This window comes from Phodopus roborovskii, unplaced genomic scaffold (genome assembly GCF_943737965.1).
Source record: "Phodopus roborovskii unplaced genomic scaffold, PHOROB, whole genome shotgun sequence".
In the NCBI taxonomy this organism is placed as follows: Eukaryota; Metazoa; Chordata; class Mammalia; order Rodentia; family Cricetidae; genus Phodopus; species Phodopus roborovskii.
Genome location: NW_026126648.1, coordinates 7,438,741 through 7,452,462, shown reverse-complemented (window position 1 = coordinate 7,452,462; position 13,722 = coordinate 7,438,741).

Here is a 13,722-nt window from a genome sequence, read left to right as displayed (position 1 = left end):
GGATGGACAATAACAGCTGGCAAGGCAGAGTCTGGATGTAGTCACCAAAGTACTTGCAAACCTCCCTCACTCATTCTGGATTTATGTTAAATCCTTGAGATTTCAAAGAAGTCACTATAAAATATAGGCATGTAGAATCCACTTCTTTATTTGCTGTGAAAAATAACTCGTGAGCATTACCCATTAAATCATTCAGCTCTGCATAATATCCTAACGAGGAAAAATGTTTACTTCTGCATAGGCCCTGTGTCCCTGGAGGCATTGGCCCAGTCTACTCCTTTTGATGCTTATGTAACAGGTTTAGCACTGGATTCTTGGAAAAGATGAAACTGGACTGTAAGGCTGGCAACAAGAATTCTATCAACCTTCAGATTAGAAGGTTTTCCTCATTTGGCAAAACTTTCCAACCTCAATTTTCATTTCTTGTGCTGGTTAGGATTTTGTCAACTTGACACAACTAGAGTCATCTTGGAGGGGAGAATCTCAATTGAAAAGAAAATGCCTCCATGAAAGAGCTTGTAGGCAAGTCTGTGGGGGGCATTAGCTTGACTAATGATTGATGTGGGAGTTCACTGTGGGCATGTGACCCTGAGTCTTACATGACAGTAAGCCATGCCAGCTGTGGGGGAGCTTTAGTTCCCGCTTCCAAGACATCCTGTCTTGTCTTCTCTTGATAATGTACTCTGATGAGAAAATATAAGGCAAAGGAAGATTTTTCTTCACCTCTTTGGCTTTGGTGAGTGTTTTATCACAGCCACAGAAACTAAAGTAAGACAGTCTTATGTAATTAATTATATAAATAAAGGCATTGAGTCCTTTAAAATCTGCACAGAGAACTCTACAGTACCATTGACTTTCAACTTCATGTCAATATAGGGTATTATGTTCAAACTGCTTTGTAACCATCTTACATAACAATAATTTTATATCCAGGGTTCAACCAGTTTCGGGACATTTTATCAAATTGCAAAGCTAATTAAAGTGTTGCAGAATGCAAACGAAACTTGAGAACCTTAAACCCTATGTTGCTGTTCTGTGTTTCACTTGACAGCCATTATTCCTAGTGTGATAAGGTTATAGTGAATTGGGGGGGATCCATATGAAATGTATTAAATGACCATTTTTGAGATGCAGTCCTGGCTTTGATGGGATAATATTATGATTGAGTAATGACCAGTTAACTTTTGTTCTCATCTGTAAAATATGAATTTGTATTTTCTCTATCACAAATGTTATGTTTAGCAATTAAAGAAATTGTAGGAATCTAGAAATATGAAAGAAATACTCTAATTCTACAATGAGACAATTCCTTTAAATTTCTTTTGTTTTACTTTAATATTATTTTTACACGTCGATCCCAGTTCCCTCTCCCTCCCTCTCTCCCTCCCTCCCTTTTACCATCTCTGCCCCCTCACATGCACCACCCTGACCACCCTCCCCTCCCACCCCCCCCACCCCAATTCCACATGTAGTGCAATGCCTTCCAGGTGGGGTCATGTAGATCTGTCATGTCATTTGAAGTAGGGGCTAGGGCTTCTCTCCTGTCTCTAGATTAAGGCAGTATCCCTCCATGGGGGATGTGTTCACAAGGTCCTTTTGTGCACCAGCAATACATCCTGGTTCCACTGTCTGAGTTCCCTTAGATTTCTCAGTCCTTCTGGCTGAGACCCATATTCGCGGGGGAAGGGGGGCTGAGTCAATTCAATGCTGGATTCCCAGCTATCAGTCTGGGGGCCCGTGAGCTCCTCCTTGTTCAGGTCAGCTGTCTCTATGTGTTTCTGCAACCCGGTCTTGTCCTCTCCCTCTGCATCTGGATTCTAGTTCTACTCAGTGTTTAGGTGTGGGTGTTTGCTTCTGTTTCAAACAGGTATTAGATGAGGGCTCCATGGATAAGTTAGTTGTTGATCTCATTATCCAGGAAGGGCATTTATGGTAGACTTCCCACGGTTGCTCAAATTGTTAGTTGGCGGCAGTTTTGTAGGTCTCTAGACCTTTCTTTAGGTTCAGTTTCATCTTCAAACCAATATCAGCTCCCTCTTTTGTTATTTGCTTCTCTCTCTGTCTGTCTCTGTCTCTCTCTCTGTCTCTGTCTCTCTCTCCCTCCTGTCTTCTATTCCTACCTGGACTCAATCTTCCTAGTTGCACGTGTTTTCCTCTCCTCCCCCTCTCTTTCTCCTATTTCTCTCTCCATTCACTGCCCCCCCCACTTCCCCTGTGCTCTGGGGGACTTGTCCCTTCCCGCTTCTGTGAGGGACTTTATATGAATCTCTTAGAATCCTCCTTGTATCCTAGTTCCTCTGGTGGTTTGAATTATAGGCTGGTGATCCTTTGCTCTAGGTCTAAAATCCATATATGAGCAAGTACATACTATGTTCCTCTTTTTGTGACTGGGTGACCTCATTCAGGATGGTCTTCAAGTGCCATCCACTTGCCTGCAAATTTCAAGATTCCATTATTTTTTTCTGCTGAGTAGTATTCCATTGTGTAGATGGGCCACACCTTCTTTACCCATTCTTCAGTTGAGGGGCATCTAGGTTGCTTATATATACTTTGAGGTTTGTTTTAATGCAATGCAAGTGGCTGCTCTACCATTGAACCCCACCTCCTACATCCTATCACCTACACATGCTGTAAGCCATTTTATGCTCAACTCTTTCTTAAACATTTTATAATTTTAATCATACTATTTCATATTTTCATGTTTTCAATGATTTTTATTATAGATATTTCCCTATGCAACCATAAAACTTTAGGTAGCTGTAGGTCATTTTGTTCTCGATTTTCCTTTTCTTGGAGCACACTTGTTATTCACTGTTTTGCATATAGTTTTGTATTAAGCCTAAATCTTTTCTTTAGACTAAAAGGGGAATTGTAGTGAGATAGTCCTTCTGTAGCACTGACCACGCCCATTGGGGGGTGGAACCATGGGCGGAAGTGACCTGTGGAAGGAGGTCGGAGGGGGCCAGGAAGGTGCTCTCTTTCTGGCGTGACTCGGACAGGAGAGGATCGGGTTGAATTTCCTGGTGTTCATCTGTCTAGGTTGTAAGTTATTTCTCCCTGAATAAACATCTATTCGGCCTATTTGTTTATGATCCTTATTTACCGCAATAGGTAGCTGTAGACAGACACAAAGGGTCATTGACTCTCTCTACTTTTCACATGTTGTTGGGTTCTGAGCCTGTGTTTAGTATCATCCAAAATGTAATGTGGTACAGGTGGCCTTCCATGCACAAACATCTGACTGACATTAGATTAGAATGTGATGAACAAAGTTCAGGCTTTGATTTTACAGCCATGTGTTGGGGTATTGTTAGTGCTTATCGCCAGTTCTGTTGGTTGGATGCCTTGCATTAACTTCATAGATCTTTCAGATCTTCATTTATACAATGGGAGTGACATAATTGCTTCACGGTGCTGGTGTAAATATTAAATGAGATAGTACCCTGAAAGCTTGTCAGCAGTGTTCCAAGATTTTAATGCTTTTGCCAGATTATTTTCCAGATAGCTATAAATAAAGTCTGAAAAATTCCATTTCATCTTAACCATCTCAGCATGTTCCTATTATAGTGTTTTGATAACTTGATAAATTATAGGAGTTTGTTATTACTTCTTAAGCTTTACTGCCTTGCTTCTGAAAAAGAATAGCATGTTGTTGTAAACTGGCTAACAGCTATTGTACACTGGTTGTGTATTATTGATATTCATTTCTTATTTGTTGATTGCAACTGCTTGCTGACTTAGGAAAACATTTTTCCTCCCCCTAGAAGAAAAATCTTACCTATAAAATTATTGTTATTTCTAATTTATATTTTCCATTATTAACAAGTTTAAAATGTCCATTCCTTAACATACTGTATAGTTTTTCTTCATGTCTTCTCATAAACCCTTGTAATTATAGGATAAATCAATAGCCAGGCCTCTTGCACACATGAAGTATTTCACATCCACGCTTGGGTATAGGTGAGAGCAGAAAGTATAATTTTCTGGTTTTTTTTTTTTCTTTGTTTGTTTTTTTTTTTTTTTTTTTGAGTAAATCAAAGTGCCTAAAAATTTTAATACTTGGTTTCTATCCACACAGTTATTTTGTGATGTTTATTTCATCTAATCTAAATACTAGAGTGTCTAGTATTTACCACACATGGAGTGAAGCTCTAGGCAGGAGTTCTGCAACACATTATGGATAGAAACTGATAGAATCTATGACCTTGGGCAGGGAAAATCTTTATCAATAACTCATGCTAATGACTGTATCCTCAAGTGTTAACAGAACTGCAGAAAATGCCAGTATTTTTGGAAGTAAATGCATATTTAATAGAAATTACAGATGTTTTCATATTAGTTATTCTTCTATTTCATTTTACTATTATTTGAAAATTGTTAATTGATGACTATTAGATCTTATGTTGTAATATCTGTGTCAGTTTTCCAAAGAAACAGGCCTGATAGAATGAATATATATTCATATTTAATATATGTTTGCATATATATTAAAATGTAATTTATTAGAGTATCTTATAGACTGTGGTCTGGCTAATGCAACACTGACTGTCTCCAAATAGAAATGCAAAGAAGCTCGTCATTGTTAGTCCATGAGACTGGGTGCCTCCATAGCTCTAATATGGGGTTCTGAAGTCCCAAGGAAGTCCTAGAGAGCTTTTGGCCTTCAGAGTTCATTGGAATTCTAAAGAGGTAGATTCTATTGCCATCAAAGGAATACCTCAGCAACAGGATAGATGAACATGTCAGTGTGTGTGAGGATAAATAGACTAAATGGAAAATCTCCTTTCTCCCACACCCTTTCATGTGTGTACATCTTCCCATCACAAATAATTCAGTCGAGAAAAATCCAAGGCATGGCCGGTACTTGAATTTTGGTTGATTGCAGTGGTAGTCAAATTGGCAACCAAGATTAGCCATGGCACTAACAAATACAGATTATACTATTAATTCTTCTATATATACAAAAGTTGTTTTGTAATATTTTTCACCTGTAACTTACATTCCCTCTACTCTGCATTTAAAAACCTATTATTGTTTGAGTGTGAACCCCCTCCTCCCATAACTGGACACCTGGCCCCTGAACCTCTTGGCACTGTTTTGGGGGAATGTAGAACCTTCGAGAAGAGTGCCCTGCCCAGAAAAGATGGGTTACTGTGTGTAGGCCTTTGAGGTTTATAGCCAACTCTGCTTGAGTCCTGTTCTCTGTCCCCTGATCAGGCAGCTCTGTGGCACTCCTGACATTTTCCTCACACCATGAAGACCCTCCACAATGCCTTTCCTGCCATGATTGTTTAGAACCTCTAAAACCTCAAGCCCAAATAACTTTTCTCTCCCTAAGTTGTTATTAGTCAGGTATTTTTATCACAGTGACTCTACTCTGGCAAATATCACTTGTTTTAGTTTTTGCCAGCTTGAAAATGGCATGACGCAGGAATGATTTAAAATACCAGACACAGTGAATTAAAAGTAAGTAAACGTAATATGTTCATGATGGTGGAATTCTTTTGATTTTCCTGTTTGTCTACTCTTTGTCGTTAACATAGATATAGTATGTGGGGAACAGTGCTTCTGGGGGTATCCTGCTCTTTCTAATTAAACATTCAGATCTGGACACTGACCAGTGAGTGCCCGAAATATCAGGGCATTCCCATTACCTCCTGTGATTCTTCAGAATATCATTTCACTTACTGACCAGAAAAAAAAAAAAAAAAGCAAACTTGTTTATTTATTATGGTACCAAGTGGAAGGCACAACTTAACTCGATATTCTAGGATTCGTCATGTTAAGTGTGGCCTCCTTAAAGCAGGAGTTGTCTGACAGTTTATTTTATAAATGGAGCAGTGATCTAAATAGCATACATCCTGGAAGCAAAGCAATTCCAAGAAGGAAAGATGTGCTGCTATCTTCAGGGGAGAGGGGCGTTGCTGTGATGGACAGGCTCCACCTCCCTGCCCTGCTCAGGCTGTGCCCTTCTGTCTCTGCCTCTTAAACCCTATTTCCACGTGTATATTGCTTCATCCCCCCTTCTCTCAACTCTGCTTCTGGATTCTGGTGCTGCCAGCAACTAGGGAAAAGATGAAGAGCGTTACCAACGCCTTTCCCTGCTCCTCTTTGCAGGCACGTGGCTTTAGCAGCAAGTATGTGCTTTCGTCCATCGCCACACCACTTAAATTGTGGTTCCCCTCTTTTGCTACAACTTTTTCTTGGCCTCCTTAATATCCATTCCTGTCCAGTGTCTTCAGGGATAAGCTGCTTACAGTATACCACCCCAGAAGGATCTTAAGCACTCCATCATCCTCAGCTGGGATTTCCTTTTGATAGACCATCCATTTCACTGAACTGAACTCAGTTAACTGTTGCTAGAAACACCGGATTCTGTCATATCATCTGCTGAAATTATTTACTTTTCCTGGCGGGAATGGTCCAAATTTGTCTATTTACCATTGAACAAGAAAAATCACAGTTTCTGTTCATTCCGTATTTGTACTGGAATTTTCTTAGTTGTTCTGAGTACTCTCTGATGAATAAACAGTTGCCCAGAGAGGTACAAACAGTGGGAAAAAAAGCAAGTTAATTTCAAAATATTGGTCTTGACCCTTTTTTTTTATTAGTGACATCTGAAGTAAATGGGGAAAGTTTCACAACCTCCTCAACAGTTGACTACTTCACCAAAACCATTTTCTTAAGGACTTGTGAGACCCTGCTGTGAGGAACAAAACTGATGATCCCATGACACCCTCCCCCTGTATTGAGTAAGAGTGTGTGTGAAGCAGTGTGGTTTAAGCTTACTTAGTCATGCATGATGCTTATCCACACGTGACCACTATTGAAGCACAGCAGCAGCTCAGTATTCCACAGAGGTTATTCAGCTCTGGGAGTTTATCATATTCTCTCTTCTTCCTCCGTGTCTACTAGACTAACTGGTGCATACTTGCTGCACGGTGTGTATTTAAAAAGATATTATTAAGTTTCCAAGCTTAAGGAAGGACTGAAAACCACATTCACATAAAGCAAGTTGTCTAAATCAGAGTGAAACTGACTCATCCTGAGGAGTCAAGAAGAAATTCACTATGTAATGAAATGGAACAGTGGCTTACTCCATTTTTGTGGCTATAACAAAAATCTATGAGCCTGAATAACTTATAAAGATATTTCTAGACACCTGAAAATCCAGGACTGAGATGTTTGCAGATTCACTTGTATGTTCTTATTTCCCAAAGTGGTCTGCTGTTATGAATGATACAGAGAAGATGGGTGCTGTGTTTTTCCATGTTGGAAGGCGGAAGGACATGAGAGCCACACCTCACCAACAGCCTCATATATGCACCGTTAGCTTCATATATGAGTGTTCTGCTCCATTGAGCAACCAAAAATGCTCTTCTAAAACTCTTTTCATCCACCATGTATGCTCATTTATAGTTTCTTGGTAGCATATATGGGTTGTTTGTCATGGAGGAACATACGTTTTGGCTGGTTTTCTCTGATATTCATTTAATGATTTGTCACTTCAGCTCAAGATGTAATTTCTTGTCAATTATGTTGTAGATTTCTCATGCAGCTGTCACCATGATATTGGCATGCCTCTTATATCTTATCTTTGAAAAACATCTTTTTTTCCCAGTTGCCTTTGGTTTCCTTGCCTATGACCAAAATCCATTGCACACAAATAGTGTAATGAGGAGTGATGCCTGTGAAATCTGTAGGTAAAGCTCAGATCTTTACTTCAAGATCAACTTCAAGTTGATACTCTCTATATCTACGAATAAGTCATAAATATTTAATAAGGAAATCCAAGTTCTCCTTCACTTCTAGATCTTCAATTCAGGATCAAAATAAAAACGCATACCATGGGGCAACAGTCATATGTCCCTTTTGTCATCTAGGCAAATATGTGAATATGCAGGAAGAATGCCATGTAAAGATCGAATGTTTGCCACCACAAGCAAAGGATCCACAAGTAGGGGTAACTTTGCCCACAGATATCAAATACAGCATGCGTCACTATAATGTGAGCTAAGATTTCTGCTCTCCAGAAATGTCTTCATGTAAACCACTCTGTTTATATTATTTTATTATGAATAAATGTAACTTGACTGTTTTAAAACAAAATTAGAGACACATTATCCTAGTTTACTTCCTGTTGTGATAAATGCTAGGACTAAAAGCAACTTGAGGCTGGAAGGGTTTATTTCATTTCACACTTTAAAGTCTATCATTGAGGGAAGTCAGGGCAAGGACTCAAGTCAGGAACTTGGAGATGGGAACTGAGGTAGAAGCCATACAGAAATGCTGCTCACTGGCTTGTGTTCCATAGCTTACTCAGCTCTCTTCCCTACACAGCAGAGTATCACCTGCTCCAGGTGGCACTGCCCACAGTAAGTGCACCTTCCCACATCAATAATTAGTCAAGGAAATGCCCCCCAGATTTGCCTAGAGGTGCCCCCCACAGGTTAACCTGATAGAGGATGACCCTTGACTGAGTTTTCCATGTGTGCAAAAATAATGAAAATCAACCAGTACATTCACTCAAACAGTAATCTATTGTAGATTCTGACTTACAAGCCTCACGAGAAGAAAGTCTAGGTTCTGTGTTGGAACCCTGTGATGTGTTTTCCCTAAGCCCCACAGTACACCATTTTCAGGGTAGTGGTTCCCAAACCAGATCTCATACAAAGACAGAGCAATATGCCTACAGGTATTTTCTTAAATGCATATCTCTTAGAAGAATTTCAGTCCTGGGATTTGGTAGTGGTGCTAGTGGCAGCTGAGCTATTTAGTTAATATAATCTGTCTAGAAAATTCTTATGATTGGTGAGGTGTAGGAAGCACTCAGGTAAGGAACTGAGTAATGGAGGGGAAATTTCAATAATTGAGACATATTATTCTTGGGAAGAAGATCCATCCCGTATAACTTTTACTCCCTTGCTTCCAATTTCATTGATGTTAAGATGGAATAAGCTAACTGAAAAACCTCTTTCCTGAACTTTGTTCTCGTAACGCAAAAGAGATAGGGACCTTGGGAGGGAGTGGATATAAAGTACTTCTTGGAGCTTCATCAGTCAAGGATTGAAATATCGGTGTAGTTGGATACTTGAGGAAATCAGATTCCATCAGTATTCATTCTGCAGAGTTGTAGAGCACCTACCATGAGCCAATTGAAGTGGACAGAGTAAAGGAGAGATGTGCTTCAATGACTAACGTTTTTGAAAGGGGAGATGGCCCACGAAGAAAGAGCAGCAAGCTTTGAAATGTAATTTTGAAAATATGACCTCAGGCAGCTATAGAAACCAATAGGGCTGCACAGGGAGCCCTCATATGAATCCAGACTCTAAATATCAAGTGCAAAATACGAAAGGAGGGACACATAATTGAAACTACAAAAGAAGAGCAGGAAACTATGAAAACAGGGTCAGAAATCTGAACTCTTTGAAGTATCAAAGCAAGTGTTATGGTTTCCATTCATAGATAAAAAAGCTGAAACTAAGGAAGATTAAGTGACTTGCTTACATCTCATATCTAAACAAACAGATCCAAGTCCTGTTTTATTCCCTTACCGCCTTCTACACAAAGTGAATACTGGCATCCCCTGTGGCACAAACTCTGAAGTGTCCCATATATATATATATATATATATATATATATATATATATATTCCAGACTCTCTATCCTACTTCATGTACATAGAGTTCATAGAGTTGTCCTACATACAACAGACAAGAGGATACTTTTAAGCTGTCAAAAAAAATCTTTAATGTGAGATACACTGTAAGATGATATCTGAAGGAAATGGCTATTAATGCACCTTCTGATATCAAAAGCCAAGACAAATCATGTCACTGTATTTTTATTTTTCCAAAGTCGATTTTTATAGCCTTCAATAGTGGCTTGAGTCATTGTAGTCATCTGCTTGTTTTGAAAGGATGGTGGAGTGTCCTTTAGTCTCAGGCTGGAGGGTTTAGAAATTAATCTCTTTTCATGACCAACATATGGCATTCCCTTATGCCAAGATATGGTTATAACTTAGGCTTTTATAAGAAAGTCTTAGTTTAGTTTTGATGGAAATCACTAAAACCTCACTAAACACAGCTCCATGACCATAAATGAAGTCAGGTTGAGGCTATAAAACACCTAGGCTTGGACCTCTATATCATTAGCTGACTTTTAATGTATATTGGACAAGATCAAAGGGCTACGTAATTACCTAATCAATCCTTCCCAAAAGTCTTTGTGGTCCATGGCTAATACCATTAAACTCATCTTACCAATGGGAAACTGAGGCAATGAATGAGTCTATATGAGTATATTTTTGCCTTTTATTTCTGTGCTATGTGCAGTTCTGAAAAATTAGATCCTATTACCTTTCTTACTTTCTGTCTCCAGTATAATGGAGTTTTTTTTCTAATAGGTGGCTAGGATAAGAAAACAAGAAAATGTTAAGTAATAAGAAGTTCGCCAAGAACACAAGCTGGATTAAGTAAGAATGGAAATGGGTTTCTTTTTAGAAAACCCTTCCATCATTAAAGATATATTTATTGTCTTCACCTAAAACATCTCAATTGACTGATACTCTACATCATGATATATTTTGCAAGGGAGATATAGTGCATAATCAAGATTTCAATAGAAACATATGATGGTATTCTGTTTTATGGGAAAATAAAAATCAAAGTCATTACCTACAATTTCTGGAGAGTTCCATGTACCTTTGGGTATACTAACTGACCAAAAGAGGTTCAGAAATAGATTGCTAGAAAGGGAAAGGAAAGTAAAGAAAAGCATATGTGCAGAGTGAAAACAAAACGTAAGAAACCTGAACTCTGTCAAAAGAGCCGAAGGAGATGTATAGTTGAGATTGAAGTAAATGTAATTACAATGAAGTAGCAAGAGTTTGTGGCTTTTGTGTTTCACTGTATTTTCTCTATAAATCAGTTACCAAGACTCATAAAAATGCTGTGACAAAACCTGGCATTCACTACTCTATTTCAGACAGCATAGAAAGTTCCTCGCTTCTTCTGTGTAGAAACCCACAAGGATGTAGAGATGAGTTAGCTCAACAGATGATGATGAGGACAACAAAATGAAGTGCCTTGTCGAGAGACAGGCTGATCATAACAGCCATAGGCTGAAGCTCATGTGTCTGGTTCTCCAGAGGTTTCCTTCCAATATGAGCATACTGACCATACTTTTCTGTCATTTTCTTTCTTTATTTGTGCGCGCGTGTGCGCGCGCGCACACACACACACACACACACACACACACACACACACAGTATGTATATACAATTGCATGGGTTCATTAAAGGCTGAAAGGGAGAGTGGGTCTCGGGATGTTCCAATATTCCACCTCCTGTAAATTGTCATTAGTATTCCTTCAGTAAAGTTTCAAAATTGGTTCGTACTATCCTCTCATCACTGTGCCATATAGACCTGATTGTGCTGATAACACAAAAGGATCATTATCCCTTTGTCATAAGAAAATCAAGCTTCTCACATTGAAATAGCTGGGCTTCGGTTGTTACTAAAAAGCTCTAATTTGGCTCTTTTTAGCAAAAGAAACTTGTGACTTGAAGATTTGGATGACCGTTTTTGCAGTGCAGTAATAGATATAATAATTTGTTTTTTAAAAAAATCATGTAACCAGGTCTACAAATGATGTTTCAAATATGAAATATGTAGTCTTCCTATATAAAACATTTATGAATGTTATTAGGCAGCATCTTTACAGTGTAACTGTATGCCAATGTAAATCATGATTGTTTAAGGGCTGGAATACATCAGCTTTCTGTGTACCTTCTGCAGCTGGCCAAATGTGCATTTTACATGGTGTACGTAGACACAGAATATACAACCTGAATGACAATTTTTGCTTCTCTGTATAGAATGAATAAAGTACAGAAATTTGTGATAGGGGTGTCTCTGAAGTTAACTAGTATTAAGACACATTTAAAATATTAGATATACTTCTTTTAGTTTTATGTGTATTAATGTTTGTATTGTGTGCCATGTGTGAGTAGTGGCTGTATAGGCCAGAAGAGGGTTTCAGATCTCCTAGAACTACATAGAAATACAGATGGTGGTAACCAATGATAAGTGCTCTAGGAACTGAACCAAGGATCTCGACAAGATCAACAATTGCTCTTAACCACTGAACCATCTTCCTAGTCCCCAATTTTAAAAACATTATAAGATTTCTCATGAAGACCTTTTCATTGATGGAGAGAAATGACATCCTTCTTATATTTTAAATTCATTACTTGCGAAGATACTGTATAATTTGCTATTGTCATAAAATCCTGGTGAACAACACATTTACATGTCATGTAATCTCAAGAATAATTTAAAAAAAAAAACATGTGTATATCCAAGTCTTGGAAATAGGAAGGACAGTCCCAGCAGTTAAAGATCAGATAGTGTGATAAAGCAGGATAAGAATAACATTAACTTAGGTTATTTAACATGGATAGATATTCTAAAGCAAACGGAGGGACCGCAAGCCAAGGTCCTCTTAGCTAGAGTAGATAGTCTTGATAGGAAGTCATTGTTGGGAAATTGTTTTAAAAAATGAACATTAAACTTGATTCATTTCTTCAGGTAGACGATATCCTTACCAGTTGTGCTGATCGGGTGTGTTTTTGTTTATTTTTATTTTTGTGTGTTTATTTGCTTTCTTTTATTTTTTCAACTTCCTACAAGCCAATTTCTATTGAGAAAAATCCTTACATCATATTTACCTTAGGCAAGACTGTTACATTATCTTGATTCATTGATGTGGGAGGGCCCAAGCCATTGTAGGAACCTGTAGGAAGGTTGTCCTAGATTGCATGAGAATAATCAGCATTCCTTCATAAGCTCTCCTTTAGCCCCTGACTCCAGGTTCCTGCCTTGATTCTTGTCTTGAATTCCCCCAGTGAACAATTGTCACCTGTGAGTCATTTTCAAAATTTCTTTCCGTCATGGTATTTATTACAGTAACAGAAAGCAAACTAGGACAGCAGAGAAATAACTACTGACGTCTAGACATAGTACTATTTAGATAAGTATATTAGCTTGAGACTTTACAAGAAAGCCTTTGTGAGGTTGACTGTATTTTTCCCTATGGCTAAAATTACATACAATTTATTCCACATATACTCAATGAGCCATAAAGAATGTTATCAAGAGTTTTGAATCCTCTCTGTTTTTTTTTCCTAACAAATTTGTGAGAATCTACAACCAGTATAACAAATTGGTGGCAATAAATAACCAATATAAGCAAGATGACTGTCTTGTTTGTACCCATCTGCTCTACGCTCCTTTATGGGCCTTACATAATACTCCTGATTTCGACTTTCTGCTTTTGCGACAGGGCACAAGTCCTTACTTCAATCCTATTGGTACTAATTTCTGAAGTTCACACACAAAACTGGTGATTTCTAGGTCTCCCAGATGGCAATGGACATAGACTTAAAATCATGCCTTTTCTTTATGGCACTACTGAAATCTTACATCCATAGCATTTCAGAAACATAGCTGGATGTTCCAGCTTACAGTGATTTAAATGAGAATGTCCAGTATAGGCTCAGATATTTTTAACAATTGTTTCTCAGTTGGTGGCACTGTGTTATAAGATAGTGTAGCCTTGTTAGAGTAAGTAAGTTACTGGAGATAGATTTTTGAGAGTTCATAAATTTATACACTTCCCGCTTGCCACCTGCTTTTTTGCTTGGGTTTGAAAATAAGATCT